Here is a 15,963-nt window from a genome sequence, read left to right as displayed (position 1 = left end):
TGTAAATAGTGCTGCTGTGAACATTGGGGTGCATGTATCTTTTTGACTTAAGGTTCCCTCTGGATACCCACCCAGGGTATCATATGCTGGATCATATGATAAGTCTATTTTTAGTCTTTTGAGGAATCATCGCGACCTTCTTAAGTGCTTGATATTTTACATCTGAACATCTTGCCTGTTCTCTCCCTGATGCTGAATGTGCTCTTCCTAAACGCCCCCATTTAAATTCAAAAATTCAACCAGTTCTCAGGCAAAAAACAATCTATCATCCATAAATTCTTGTATTGATATGCGTCGCAAGAAATAATCAGCAAGGCTGCTGGCTGCTCCAGCGTGCACTGTGCACGGCGTCATCTGCATTGCCACCACATCTGCCTAAGCCACCGGCATCTCACCCCAAACACTGCAAAGCCTCCTAAGAAAACGCCCTGCTTCCACGTCCCCCTCCTGCAGTTAGTGCTCCAGGTAGTGGGCAGAGGGATCGTCTCAAAATGCTAACGAGGCTGTCATCTTTCCTGTGCAAAACCATTCAAAATATTCCCAGGAAAGATATCAAATGCCATCCCGGGACCCGTGTGTCTGGACATCTCTTGATGCCCTCACCTACGTCTCTCCCCTTGTCCACTTGGTCTTGGTCAGTGGTGAGCTCCCTGGCCATCGAGGGGGACACCTTTCAGTTCCATCTCTCTAGAACATTCTCCCAGGGACCACACCTCTTGATCCATGGGAGCCTCTGCTTAAGTCCATCCCTTGCATTGACCTCTTCTGACCGTCTGGTCTGAAGGAGCCTTGCCTGTACACTTGCCGTGACTGCACGTCTGCTGCCTTTCTGTGTAGTTTCTGTACACTCACCGCCACCTCGCATTGTATTTCTTTATCTGTCTATCTGCTTGTTGCTGGCTGCCCCCTGACACATGCACGTTTCCCCCCTGTACCCCGCGATGCTCCCAGGCTTTGTAGAGTCTCTGTAATATGGAAGCTTTTCTAGGTAAAATTTACATATTAAAATTAGAATAATTTAGTAGCATCTGTGATTTCAGTGGAGCAGAAAAAGCATGATTGCACTGAAATGTTTTTGAACCACTGAAAATGCACTGCGTTCAGCAGGATGTTTCCAGTTTATTTTCATCAGAGAAGAAATAAAATATAATTCTTTCCAAAACAACAGGATAGCAAAAATTTCCATAAATTCTCCCCAGCAGCCAGGTTCCTACGAAGTCTGTTTAACTGATACTGATGCCTCAAAGGCATTTCAGAAAGAGTGATGGCTGCCCAGAGCAGACACCTGCCGATTAATCTCAGCAGCCTTGATCGTATATAATATTTTCTTAAATATTTCACATACACTGTTAGCCAATTTTGACCCACTTTTAAGATACATGTGTATCTAGCTTATATCTTTATATTTGCAAGGTATGTTGCATGTTAACTTCAGAACATACACTTAACGTTCCTTGTCAGCTCCTGACAAGACAAAACGTAAAAAAGGAAGTCAGTGTGAAATACAAAAGTACTTTTTCTCCTAAGTTTTCTTCACTTTAGCCCATTTTTTCCTGTACTTAGGTTAATTTCCTTGGGATCTATATTGACTCAAGATCCCTGCCGTGTTTGTAGAATAAAGGGCTGAACTTTTTAAAAGTGTGTCTTGTTACGGGATCCCAGAGGACGGGGGAGCCAAGACTCTCAGCACAGAATGAGAAATAGTGTGTTGTCTTCTAGTCTCCGGTGAACGGACAGAGTTTCTCCTAGAATGAAGAGCAGAGGCTCTGAGGCACTTCAAGTGCTGTTTTAAACCAAAGAAAACACATAAACAAAGCCTGGGCGGGGGTACGGTGAGACCAGCAGTTAAATATTAAAACTGAGTGTTTCCTTGGCTGGTGGACAGTGTCACGGGGCAGGCATAGAACTTAAAACGGGGACAAGGGCTTGTCCTCCTTAGAGTCTCTAAATTGCCTTGTTTCTACGCCAGTGATTTTTCCTTAGAGCCAATGAGATTAGAGATAAGAAAAGAGGTCACAGAGGGAAATTAAGTGGATGCCAGAACACAGAGCCCCAAGGTGCCGGCAGCAGAGGGGAAAGCTAGGGCCACTGCGGGTGAACTCACGGACAGGTGCTTCCATGTCCTCAACTTTAAGGACTGTTTTGGAATGGTTTAAAACGATCAAAAAGCTAAAAATTCGTATTGGTTCTCCTAATGTCTACTGTGTCAGAAATATTTAACATTTTATTTAAAATGAAAATACCCAAAGCACTGAGCTGTGTGTCGTTCCGGTGTCAAAACGCTCCAGGTGGAAGGCTAACGGGAGCCTCGTGTGGCGCACTAAAACTGTATAATTATGTTCTTCGGCTTTAATAATGAAAACAAAAGTGTGGGAACCATCATTCACGTGAACACGAGAACAGCACTGCTGTTGGAAGCAATAGACGCGCAACGATGGAGACACTGAGTCATCTGAGTCGTTCATCTATTACTGACTTTCTCTTCTGATGAGCAGCAAGTCTGTATAGAGGTGGAGTTTTGTTCTGTCTTTATTTCAGTACCATGAAAAATATAATTGCATGTCTGCAGCCGTTGAAGTGGTTTCAGAGCATGTGTGCTTCTTTTTTAGTAGTAAAATTGGTTTGTGGAGTGTGTCTGCCAGTGCTCTTAAAAATATCGTATCATTTTGGCGCGTGTGTAGCTCCAGTCTTTAGATTAAATGTCAAGTCATGTTTTACTATATGCGTTGGTTACTTCCACACTCTGTTTTGTATCTTGATTAATAAATGTAGTTATGTTAATGCTGAAACCATTAAATAGAGTAAAACCAGGTTTATTAGTTTTCTAAAACTGTGTAAGGATATACCACAAAGTCAGCAGCTTAAAATATCGTTTAAATGCCCGTATTCATAGCAGCATTACTACAGGCAACTGAAAGGTGGAAGCAACCAAAATATCTGTGGAAGGGGAAGTGGACAAACACAATGTGGTTTACACACATTACATGGAATATTATTTATGTGGTACATGCTGCCGTATGGTTGAACCTTTAGGAAATTATTCTAAGTGAAATAAGTCAGTCACCAAAGGACAAATACTGTATGATTCAACTTTTATGCGGTATCTAGCATGGTCAAATTCAGAGAACTAAACAGTAGAATGGTGGCTGCTGGGACCTGCGGGGAGGTGGAAATGGGGAGTGAATACCTAATGGGTCTAGAGCTTCACTTTTGCAAGATGAGAAAGTTCTGGAGATTAGCTGCACAACGAATATACATATATATAGAGAGAGAAGAGAACTATACGTTTAAAAATGGTAAAGATGGTAGATTTTATTTTATATGTGTTAAAGCATAATTTAAAATTTTTTTAATGTTTAGAGCTTTAAAAAAATATATGACCTCCATCTTCGGAAAGCCGTCAGCTTTCCGTGAGGACAGAGCAGTCACGGGTGCTTGATAATATTCTCTTTCACTCTTTTCTTGTGGCCGTCGTGGATGGCATTTAAGAACTGGAGACACACGAAACGGGAGCCATGTATAAAAAGAGTCATAGACTTGATGTGACGATTATACACATTTGATTGTCACATGATACCAAAAGCTAGAAGGCAAATCCGAAAGAAGTCTCAAGGGCCAACAGGCACTTGAAAAAAATACTGACTCCTTACTATGAGGTATTCAGACTAAACTAAAATATTTTCACTGATCAGATTAGCAAGATGAGAGGACTAACCTGCAATGCTGGTGAAGGCCTCGGAGGCGACAGCATCGGCTGCTGCGGGAAGTGAAAACAAGTGCACTGTTCTGTACGGCAGCCTGGCGGTTACCTGTTGACGTTTCAAGTGGGCATGTGCTTGGGCCAAGTGCACTTCTTCAATTCTACCCAAAAGGAACAGCCTTGGTATGTGCCCTGCATCTCTTTATATGATATTCACCACCAAGATGTGTTAAGTAACAAAAGTCTATGCAAAGGGGACGTCCGTTCGCTGGGAGGTGGGCGAGGAGGGGCGAGCAGACGGCAGGCTGGGCTCAGGAAGTTCCGGAGCAGCGCTCCGCCGTCCAGGTGGCTGAGCTGGGTCCCCCTGCACAGATGGGGGGAGACCTCTGTCACCCTCAGGGGCGGGGGACATCGAGGAAATTTCAGTCTGGTCAATTTTTAATGTATATCTGTACACAAATGTGTCTATGAGTTTATAAAACAGACGGACTTCCGTCTGTTAGCAGTGCTCGCCTTCATGGAGGAAAGTAGGAAGTGGGGTATTGACATCGGAAGACTCCTGAACTTGTTTCCATGCACTTTGCTGTCGGTGTGTGGGTGTGAGTTTCCTGTTATTGCACCTGTGCGTTACTTGCATGCAAATGTAAAAATAATGGAAGCAGATATTTTTCTCTGGAAGCACTTTATTGAAGCATAGTTGATTTAGTATTATATTAGTTTCAGGTGTGCAGCATAGTGATTCAATATTTTTTATAGATTATACTCCATTTAAGTTCATAATGAAATGTTGGCTATATTCCCTGAGCTGTACAGTATAGCCTTGTAGCTTACTTATTTTATATAGAATAGTTTGTGCCACGTAACCCCCATCATCTTGCCTCTCGCCACTGGTAACCACTAGTTTGTTCTCTTTATCTGTGAGTGTCTTTCTGTTTTGTTCTATTCATCTGTTTTATTTTTGAGATTCAACAAATAAGTGATAATATGCAATACGTTTTTCTCTCTCTGGCTAATTTCACTAAGCATAATGCCCCTCCAGGTCCATCAGTGTTGTTGTGAATGGCAAATTTTCATTCTTTTTTTTATAGCTGAGGAATATTCATTCATCTGTGGATGGACACTTAGGTTGTGTCCGTATCTTGGCAATTGTAAATATGCTGCTATGAACATCGAGGTGCATGTATCTTTTCAAATTAGTGTTTCAATCTTCTTCAGATATACCAGCAGTGGAATTGCTGGATCACATGGCAGTTCTATTTTTAGTTTTTTGAAGAAACTGTTTTCCATTGTGGCTACAAGTTTATATTCCCACCAACAGTGTACTAATGTTCCCATTTCCCCACATCCTCTCCAGCATTTGTTGTTGGTAGACTTTTTGATGATGGCCATTCTGACAGGTATGAGGTGATAATTCACTGTGGCCTTGATTTGCATTTTTCTGTGATTAGCTGTGCTGAGCACCATTTCATGCGCCTATTGGCCACCTGTATGTCTTTGGGGAAATGTCTATTTAGATCTTCCACTCACCTTTTAATCAGGTTGTTTGTTTTTTGATGCTGAGCTGTATGAGCTGTTTATATATTTTGGATATTAACCCTTCATTGGTCATAGAATGTGTGAGTATTTTCTCCCATTCGTTAGGTTGTCTGTACCTTTCGTCAATGGATGTCTTCACTGTAGATGGCTTTTAAGTTTAATTTTGTCCCATTTGGTTATTTTTTTGCTTTTGTTTCCTTTGCCTTAGGAGACAGAACCAAAAAAGTATGGCTATGATTTAGGTCAAAAATGTTCAGCCTAGGTTTTATTCTGGAAACTTCAGGGTTTTCAGGCTTGAATTTAGGTCTTCGATTCATTTTGAGTTTGATTTTGTATATGGTGTGAGAAAAATGTTCTAATTTCATCCTTTCCCATATAGCTGTCCAGTTTCCCCAGCACTGTTTATATAATAGACTGGCTTTTCTCTATTGTATGTTCTTGCCTCCTGCATCATAGACTAATTAGCCATATGTGCATACGTTCATTTCTGGGCTCTCTATCCTATTCCATTGATCTACGTGTCTGTTTTTGTGCCAGTACCGCACTGCCTTGATTCCAGCAGCTCTGCAGTGTTGTCTGAAGCCAGGGAGCATGACGCCTCCGGCCCTGTACCTTCTTTTCAAGATTGCTTTGGCCATATGGGGTCTTCTGTGGTTACATACACATTTTAGAATTATTCTAGTTCTGTGAAAAATGTTGTGGGCTTTTCATTGGGATTGCATTAAATCTGGATTGGTTTGGGTAGTGTGGACATTTTGACAATATTAATTCTTCCAGTCCAAGAACATGGGGTATCTTTTCATTTCTTTGTATCATCCTCAGTTCCCTTCATCAACATTGTGTAATTTTCAGCATGTACGTCTTTCACCTCCTTGGTAAAGTTTATTCCTAGATTTTTTGATATGATTATAAATGGGATTATTTTCTTGCCCTTTTTTTTCCCTGATAGTTCATTATTAGTGTATGAAAAAGCACCAGATTTCTGTAGTTTAATTTTGTATCCTATACCTTTACTGAATCCATTTATTAGTTTTGATAGTTTTTGGTGACGATTTTAGAGGCTTCTGTATATAGTATCATGTCATTTGCAAATAGTGGCAGTCTTACTTCTGCCCTTCAAATTTGGATGCCTTTTTTTTTTTTTTGTCTGAAAAACCGTGGCTAGGACTTGCAATTCTGTGTTAAATAGAAGTGGTGAGAGGGGGCACCTTTGTCTTGTTCCTGATTTTAGAGGAAAATCTTTGTGCCTTTTCCCCACCGAGTGTGCTGTTAGCTACTGGTTTGCCATGAATGGCCTTTACTATGTTGAAGTTTTCCTTTCACGCCCACTGCATTGAGAATGTTTATCATAAAAGTGTGCTGAATCTGGTCAAATAATTTTTCTGCATCTATTGAGATGATCCAATGGTTTTTATCCTTCATTTTGTTAATACGGCACATGGACTGGTGGATGTTGAAATACTTTGCATCCCTGGAGTAAAACCCACCTGGTCATAGGGTGTAATTTTTTTTGTATATTGTTAAATTCAGTTTCTTTCTTTTTTTTTTTTTTTTGAGGAATTTTACATCTATATTCATTGGCAATATTGGCCTATAATTTTCTTCTTTTCCTGTCTTGTCTGGTTTTGGTATCAGGGTAACTGGCCATAGAGAATGACTTTGGGAGTGTTTACTCCTCTTCAGTTTTTCTGAGTAGTTTGAGAAGGACCCAGGCATTAGACCTTCATTACATGTTTGTTAGAATTGCCTGTGAAGCTGTCCAGCCCTGGGCTCTTGTTTGCTGGGAGTTTTTTAAATTAGAAATTCAATTTCACTATTATTAATCAGTCTGTTCATATTGTATTTCTTTCCAATTTAGTCTTGGGAGATTGTATGTTTCTAGAAATTTATCTATTTTTTAGGTTGTCCAGTTCGTTGGCAGATAACTGTTCATAGAATTCTCTTACAATTTCTTTGTGTTTGGTGATATCGGTTCTCTCTCTTTCATTCCTCATTGTGTTTATTTTGGTCCTCTTTTTTTCTTGGTGAGCCTGGCTGAAGACTTAACAACATGTTATGATTAAAAAAAAAAAAAAACTCTTGATTTCGTAGATCTTTTCTATTTTTTGTTTTGGTCTCTGTTTCCTCTCTGATTTTACTATTTCCTTCCTTGTGATGACTTTGGACTTTGATTATTCTTCTTTTTCTAATTCCTTGAGATGGAAGGTTAGCTTATTTGATATTTTTCTTAGTTCTTCAGGTAGGCCTGTGTCGCCATAAACTTCCCTCTTAGAACTGTTTCTGCTGCATTCCATCGATTTTGGAGGGTTGCATTTTTATTTTCACTTGTCTCAAGATGTTTTCTGAGTTCCTCTTTGATTTCTTCACGGCCAGTTGGGTTTCATAGCAGCGTGTTGTGTCATCTGCAGGCACTTGCGTTTTTCCCATTTTTCTTCCTGTAACTGATTCCCAGATTTATACCACTGCAGTCAGAAAAATGCTTGCTTTAACTTTTGTCCTTTTACATTTGTTGAGATTTGTTTTGTGGCCTAGCACGTGAGCTAACCTGGAGAACTTCTCATGTGCACTTGAAAAGGACATGTATTCTGCTGGGCTTACATGGAATGTCTTGTAGCTATTAACTCCAACTGGTCTCATGTGTCATTTAAGGCCACTGTTGCCTTACTGGTTTTCTCTGGATGACCTGTCCATTGACGTCAGTGGGGTGTTAAAAATCTTCTCATTTTACCGTATTATTGTCAATTTCTAAGTTAATGTCAACTAATGTTTGCTTTACGTGTTTAGGTCCTCCTATATTAGGTGCATATATATTAACAAGTCTTATAAACTCTTTTGTATTGATCCCTTTTTCATTATATAATGCCCTTCTTTGTCTTTTGTCATAGACTCTGTTTTACAAAGCCTGCTTTGTCTGGTATGAGCATTGCTACCCAAGCTTGCTTGTCATTTACATCTGCATGAAATCTCTTTTCCATCCTCTCACTGTCCATCTGTGTCTTTAGCTCTGAAGTGAGTCTCCTGTAGTGACAAATAGATTGCTCTTTCTCACCTAATCAGCCACCCTGTCTTCTGAGTGGAGAGTTTAGTCCGCTGACATCTAAGTGGTAACTGACAGGCAGTTACTGCTGTTCTGTTACGTGTTTTCTGCTTGTTTCTGTAGTTCTGTTTTCCCCTTAGTTTTTCTATTTTAGTTTGATGGTGTTCAGTGGTGAGCTTGTGTTCCTCTTGCTGCAGTTTTTGTGTCTTTTGTAGGTTTTTGATTTGTGGTTACTGTGTGGTTCATATATGTTAACTTATAACTATACCCACTTGTTTTAAGCTGGTGGTCATTTAAGTTCAAACACAGTCTACAAAGATCTACATTCTTAAAATTTCCCTCACCCACAGTTTTTTTAAAAATGTTATATTTTACATCTGTCTGTTCCTTATGTGTTTATTGCAGTTGATTTTATAATTTTTAAAATTTTAGCTTATTTTAGGGGTTGATCCACAGACTTTATAATATTTACCTTTCCTAGTGGGTTTTTCCTTTCCTACAGATTGTCACTGCTTGTTGCAGCCTTTTTTTTTCCATTTAGAGGAGACCTTGGAACATTTTTAGGGTAGGTTTAGTATTAATGAACTCCTCTGGTTTATATATGTCTGAGAAGTTCTTCATCTCGCCTTCAGTTCTGAATGACAATCTTACTGGGTAGGAGAACCCAGGCTGTAGGACTTTCCGTTTCAGTACTTTCAACATATGGTGCTGCCTCCTTCTGGCCGGCAAAGTTTCTGCAGAAAAATGAGCTGATAGCATTACTGGGGCTCCCCGGTATGTCACTCTTTGTTTTTCTCTTGCTGCTTGTAAAATTCTCTTTAAATTTTGCCTTTTCAATAATGATACATCTTGCTGTAGGCCTCTTTGGGTTCATCTTGTTTGGGACTCTCTGTGCTTCCTGCACTTGGAAATCCTTCCTTCCTCAACTTTGGAAAGTTTTTAGCCATAATTTTATCAAATACATTTTCAACCCATTCCTCCCTTTTCTCCTTCTGGGGCCCCATAATGCAAATGTTAAAACCCTTGATACTGTCTCAGAGGTTCTGTAAACTGTTCTCATTTTTTTAAATTTATTTTTCTTTTTCTGTTCTGACTGGGTCATTCCCAGTGCTCTGTCTCACAGCTCACTGTGCATTCTTTGTGCTTCCTACTGGGCTGCTAACTCCTTCTAGTGTATTTTTCATTTCAGTTATTTTATACTTCAGTTCAGACTGATTCTTTTTATATTAAAAATAGATGCTTAAAAAATACATTTATTATCTCATAGTTCTTCAGGTCAGAAGCCTGGGCACAAAGTGTCTGGATTTTTCTGTTTAGAACCTCTGGAAGGAAAATCAAGCTACCAGCTGGTTTGCAGTTTTCACTGCAAGAAGAAGTTCAAGATTCTTTTCCAAGCTCACGTGGTTGTTGCAGAAGTCAGTTCTTTGTGGCTGTAGGTCCGAGGCCACCATTTCCTTCTTGGTTGTCAGCCTAGCGGTCTTCTAAACTCCTGCCAGCTGCTGCCATTCCTGGCCCAGGGCCCGCGGGACATGCACGACGTGGATGTGGCTTCCTTCTTGGCCCCTTCGGCACCATCCCTCTGACCTCCTGCTCCGAGGCCTGGATAGACTCTCTGCCGTCAAAGGGCCAGCCTGGTTAAATCAGATTCACTCAAGAAAATCTCCCATTCTTAAAATCAGCTGTGTATATAATAAAAACTAAAAACTGCGTGAGTACAGCGCATCATATTTCAGCCCCAGGACGTTATGCCATCCACGTGCGCCAGGGTGCAGGGATCTGGGGGGTCACCCTAGAACTCTTCCTGTCACGTGCATGTTTGTATCAAGTACAAACTAACTTTTTTATCTGCTGTCACGCTGTAGTTTTCCATCTGTGTGAACTGTCTTTGGGGGCATCTGTCTGTCCTGCCAGATCTCCTTCTGCTTTACATTTACTTGTGTACATCATCACGCCTGTCCCAGAGCCATGCGTGTAGAAGCCGTTCAAAACTGGGAACTGAATAGTAGCCAAGAGAACAGCAACATACAAGATGAACAAATAGTCTTACGATCTAAAATTAAACATAGCAACACACATTAGAAGATTTTCTTGAAGCCAAGGATTTTTTAGTTCCCCAAATAAGTAATGGCTCAAGAAAACATATATATGTAACATTTGGTACATAACTTATTTTGTATAAAAATTGCAGCTTGTGGTCTAGAAAGCAAATTTTCAGCTTATACGTTTTCAGTCACCCGTGCAAGTCATTGCTTTAAACATGAGCATAAGACATACCTTAAACCTGTGACGACACACTAAGCGTTCCTAAATGTGTGCTCTTCTGAAAAAAGAACATACTCATTCTCAAAACTACAAAGCCACACCAAGACTGCAACGTGGCAAGAGGGCCAGGATAGACTGTGTCTGCCACTTTCTGAATGCCGCTGCCGTTGCCGGTGCGCTGGCAGAGTTAACGTGACTTTGGACCAGTGTTTAAACAGTTAAAGGGAGAGATGATATTGAACCACTGCCGGTGTAACTGGTGCTGCTACGTGCTGCCCTGTCAGGTTTATACTTGACATAATAAAGCATATAGAGATTCCAAATAAAAATAAAAGGCACAATGCGCACAGAGATTAGTATTTCATAGCCTTCAAAATCAGCTTAAATCTCTGTGCGCTGGTGGTGAGTATCGTGAGGTGGTGGCACCCTACTGTCCAGGGAGGGAAAGAAATGCTTCTCCAAACTTAGGAATCTCTGTTGCACTATTTCCGTCTCGACACCTGGAGTGGACGGGAGAGATGTTAGCTACTTTGATGATTTTGAATATTTCCAGGAAATTCCAGACAAATTTGAAAAAAACAGACATCGAAGGGAGAGGAGGTGGCTGCACTGGCTGTGACAGCGCGCCTCGCCCCTGCGCCGGCGAGGACAGGGGCCCAGGGCATGGCCCCCAGATGCAGCGCAGCCCTCGAGACAGTGGGGAAACCTCACTACCGGCAAAAACTGTGTGCTAAATAAATTTCCTCTGCTCAGTCTGGAAGCTGTGTTCTTTAGAATAATTACCAGCACATTTCTGCTTTTGTCAGCTTTGATCGGCCACTAACCTCCTGCCTCTTGGCCTTCATTCTGCTTTTCTTAAGCACAGAACGTTCTCCCTGCAGAAGTCCAGTGAAACTGGGAGAGAATTATTTTTTCCACCAAAGTAAGCAGGTTTACTTTAATCCATATTTGTTTACTTCCCTTCTTACTTGAACAAATGCCGTGTGCCAGGCAGTGACAGGAACAAAGCCGTCACGCACAGATCCACAGATCCGGCCCCAGCTGTGCGTGTCTCGGCCCCTTCAGGGGAGCCACGTGCACGGGAGAGAAAGCGCCTGCGCTCTCCGGGGGAGCGGATTCCCTGGGTGGCAGAACTTTTCAAAGGAACATTAAAGGGGCAAGATTTCCTTCATATGAGAGCACAACTTTTTTCAGAGCTCAGGGAATATGAAAAAGAAATGAGGCTGCTTAAAATTCACATTGACTAGACATCCAAGAAACCTGTGTAACGCAGCCCGTGTCTTAGTTCCTGATGCACCGCATGAGCACAGGTCCAAACAGTTAAGACTCCCCCGGCCAAAGACACTGACTTGGTTGCCGTTCACCGCAGCGTCAGTGGGTGACAGCAACGCAGCGATACGTGCAAAACAGAGACAGCATCTCAGTGAACAAGTTACTCAGAAGAACCGATTCTGAAATTGAACGTATTTTAGAAATCATTTAACCATAACATTTTGCGTGCATTTAACATGTTGTATCTCCTAATGTTCATAATCCAATAAATCTTTTTAGAATTCAGAATGCAAATAAGTAACATGTAAACATGCTCTGGAGTTAGTCTAGGTTTTGACTCGAGCTCTGTAATAATACAGTCAAAGCTCGGTAACACACAGCATCGTGGTATCAACCTGATAAACCATTGCGGGTCCTCTGTTGTATCTGACTGTACAGTCTGGGTTTTTAACTGTTTAGCTTTATTTTTTGAATATATAAAACATCAACATGCTTCAACTCTTAAAAGAAGAATATAAAGAGAAATGCTTAGTCATGTCTCACTCTGTCTCACTGTGCTGTGACCCTGAACGCAACCTCAGAATCACCCCATGTTGCTCTACAGGCCTCACCCGCATCCTTTTTCATAGCTGCATACTATTCTACCCCTGTGACCTGGGAGTTTGGATTGTTTCCCAAATTACTGTTACACAGAAAGATAGGGTGACTAACACTGTTTTGTTTTGTGTTTGTTCAGCCAGGTACCTCTACAGATAAAAACTGAATTTATGGCATGTTCTTCAATGTGAGATTTTTGGGCCAAAGGGTGAGTAAATACATACCTCTTAGATGCTGCTCCCTGTCCATCAGCAGTTTATCACACTGCCTTTTCCCATGGACTTCCTTGTAGCACACTGTCAGGCTTTGGAAACTTTTGCCTCTGTGATGTATGAGACATAGTATCTCAGGGAAGTCTTAATGTTTCTTTTTACCATTAAAAGAATAATTTGTTACTTACATTTCCCAGGAGAAAGGAGCATGCTGGGACACACCACCACACCCGGCCTTAAGGACAGCAGAGGGTTTTCGTCAGTGGGCAGATCAGGAGTGAGGGGAGAGCCTGGACCAGAGCTTTCCTGGGGTTCCCCAGGGCAGGGCAGGGCAGGGCAGGGCAGCCAGCTTAGGACTGGCCAGTTTTGGTAGTTGGTGGGATGGGCTGTAGAGGAAGTGTCTGGTTGCCTGGAACTTGGCCCCTGGGATGGTTCAGCGCAGGGACAATCTTGGTTTGGTGTGTGAGAGTTAACGTGAGTGGTTCGGGGTACAGACTCACAATCGGTGTGTTTGCAAATGAAAGGCATGCTCCCAGTGGGCCCTCTGCTACCCCTGAGCACTGGTTAGCCCGAAGGGGGTTAATCTGACCTCGGCCGGCAAGCTTTTTAAGATGTTACAATATCATAAGATAAAGAAAATGAAAACCATGATTAATACATTCTGCCTGGCTATAAATGAATGGACTAGGTGACTTCAGAACTCCTGCTGCCCTAAGGTCCAGGGACACGGCCAGATGCAGGAAACACGCAGCCCCTCCCACCATTCAGCAGGTGGCGTTCGCAGGGGCCCCGGGTGGGGTGTTGCCGACTCAGGCGCTGCTCTTGTAATGTGAGGGACCTGCCGCTAGGGGGTGCGTGGACGCCGGGCCGCCTGCTCTGACAACAAACAGCCCGGCTTCCTGCAGGGGTGGGAAACCGAACTGGGGGCAGCTCACTTCCCCGTTCTTCTTTCTCGGACCCCAATCTCTCTCTGCAATAATAGTTTGAACATTTGATAATTCTGTATTCATAGAACATACCAAACAATTCTAGTAAGGTTTAATGTATTATTCTCATCTTTTTGCTCCTCAATCATTATCGAGTATAATTTAATGTTATTTTTAAAATTATTTTTCTTTTTCCTCCTGCGTTTTAATACCTTAATCAGCAGGCGGTGGCGGTGGCAGTGGCGGTGCGCTTGAGAACAGTCTTGGCAGTCACACCCACTCGGGCCTCGATGTGTTTCTAATGGGACAAGGCCTGGGTGTTACCACTTCTCGGGACAAAGGGCCTATTGTCATTTCCTGCTTTGTTTTTGTTTTTTCTCTGCACGAACAAAGAGAAAAACACAGTGGGGTGAAAACCACTGGTCTGTGTTTAAACAAACAAACAAAAAAAGAAACGAAAAGAAAAATGTGATGTTATTCTCCTCCCCTGCAGACAGCTTGTAAGTTGCATCCATGGTCCCTGTCACCAGGTACGGCTTGAGGTGTTTACTTTTTTAAAGGCTGAGATATAATTGTCGTATAACAGTATATTCATTTCAGGTGTAAAACGTAATGATTCCGTACATGTATATCTTGTGAAATGATCACGATAAGACTAGTTAACATCCACACCATACAGTCACAATTTTTTTCCTTTGTGATGAAAATTTTTAAGGTTTACTTCCTCATCAACTTTAAAATAGAAGGTACACTACAGTATTATTAACATAATAATAGTACAGTATCATTAACCATATTCCCCATGATGTATGTTTCATTCCCGTGATTTACTTATTTTATACCCTCAAGTTTGTACCTTTTGATCCTCTGGCAACTACCTGACAGTTCTCTGTATCTGATATATTTTTTAGATTCCACATATAAGTGAGATCATACAGTATTTGTCTTTCTCTGTCTGATTTCACATCGCATAGTGCCCTCCAGGTCCATCCATGTTGTCACACATGGCAAGATTTTTTTCTTTATGACTGAATAGTATTCCACTGTGTGTACATGTGCATGTATGCATTGCTTTGTATATCTGATAAGGAGTTGACATCCAAAAAAAATACCTTCTTTGGAAAAATGTCTATTCAAATCCTCTGCCCATTTTTTAATTGGATTGATTTTTTTTCTATCCAGTTATGTGAGTTCTTTATATATTCTGGATATTAACCCCTTATCAGGTATATGATTTGCAAACATCTTCTCCCATTCAGTAGGTTGCCTTTCCACTGTGTTGACTGTTTCCTTTGCTGTGTAGAAACTTTTTAGCTGGAGGTAGTCCTACTTGCTTATTTTTTATTTTGTTGCCTTTGCTTTTGGTCAAACCCAAAAAATGACCACCAAGAATGATGTCAAGGAGTTTACCACCTGTGTTTTCTTCTACCAGTTTTATGGTTTCAGGTCTTGCATACAGATTTTTAATGTACTTTGAGTTAATTTCTGTGTCTAAGACAAGATAGGGACCCAGTGTCATTCTTCGGCATGTGGGTGGCTAATCTAATTACTGTAGAGACCGTCCTTTCCGCATTGTATACGCTTGGCTGCTGTGTTGTAAATTAATTAACCATATATGTGTAAGTGTAGTTCTGGGGCTCTCCATTCTGATTCATTGTCTGTCTGTTTTTGATGCCAATACCATGCTCTTTTCATTAATGTTATGTTGTTATGTAGTTTGAAGTCAGAAAGGGTGATGCTTCCAGCTTTTCATTGTTCAAATTTCTTTGGCTATTCAGGGTCTTTTTTTTTTTTTTTTTGGTTTTATACAAAGTTTAGGTTTGTTTGTTCTACTTCTGTAAGGAATTTCCTGGGAAGTTTGATAGGGACTGCACTGAACCGGCCGTGGGGGTGAAGTTTTAACAGCATTCTTCCAACTCATGAGCACAGAAATCTTTCCATGAATTTATATCTTCTTCTTCATTTGTTTCGTCAATGTCATCATTTGCAGTGGGCGGATCTTTCAACTCCTAAGTATTTTTGATGCCATTGTAAATGGGATTGTTTTAATTTCTCATTCTGAGAGTTATTAGTGTATCAAAATGCGGCAGGTTTTTTCTGTTGATTTTGTATCCTGCAATCGTATTCATTTTAGTTCTAACAGTTTTTTGGCAGTGTCAGTAGGGTTTTCTATACATAGTATCATGTCTTCTGAAATCATGACAGTTTTACTTCTTCATTTTCCTTTTAATAGGTTTAATGGATACATTGTATTCCTTTATTTTTGAATTTTGTTTTAATATATCTTACAGAAAAGCAAGATACATTACATATTTTCTATTCTTATCTCAATTTTAAGGATTCTTTTTCTGTGACCTATTGTAACATTTTTTCTCAGTTTTCACATGTCTTTTTCCTTGGGCTTCCATATACTTTAGGGGA

The 15,963-nt window shown here is 41.0% G+C and overlaps 1 long non-coding RNA gene across 1 annotated transcript in view; it reads left to right on the top strand.

Annotated features, from left to right (window-relative positions):
- The window catches only part of LOC140690662 (uncharacterized), a 74,854-nt gene that overhangs the window by 43,495 nt on the left and 15,396 nt on the right, over window positions 1-15,963 (top strand). The window contains exon 2 of the long non-coding RNA XR_012065932.1: window positions 3,693-3,883. This is a non-coding gene — a long non-coding RNA (uncharacterized lncRNA). The remainder of the gene's footprint in view (window positions 1-3,692; window positions 3,884-15,963) is intronic.

This window comes from Vicugna pacos, chromosome 31, assembly GCF_048564905.1.
Source record: "Vicugna pacos chromosome 31, VicPac4, whole genome shotgun sequence".
Classification (NCBI taxonomy): domain Eukaryota; kingdom Metazoa; phylum Chordata; class Mammalia; order Artiodactyla; family Camelidae; genus Vicugna; species Vicugna pacos.
Note: the sequence above shows the minus strand (reverse complement) of the source record. Positions and strands in the feature narration are given on the sequence as shown.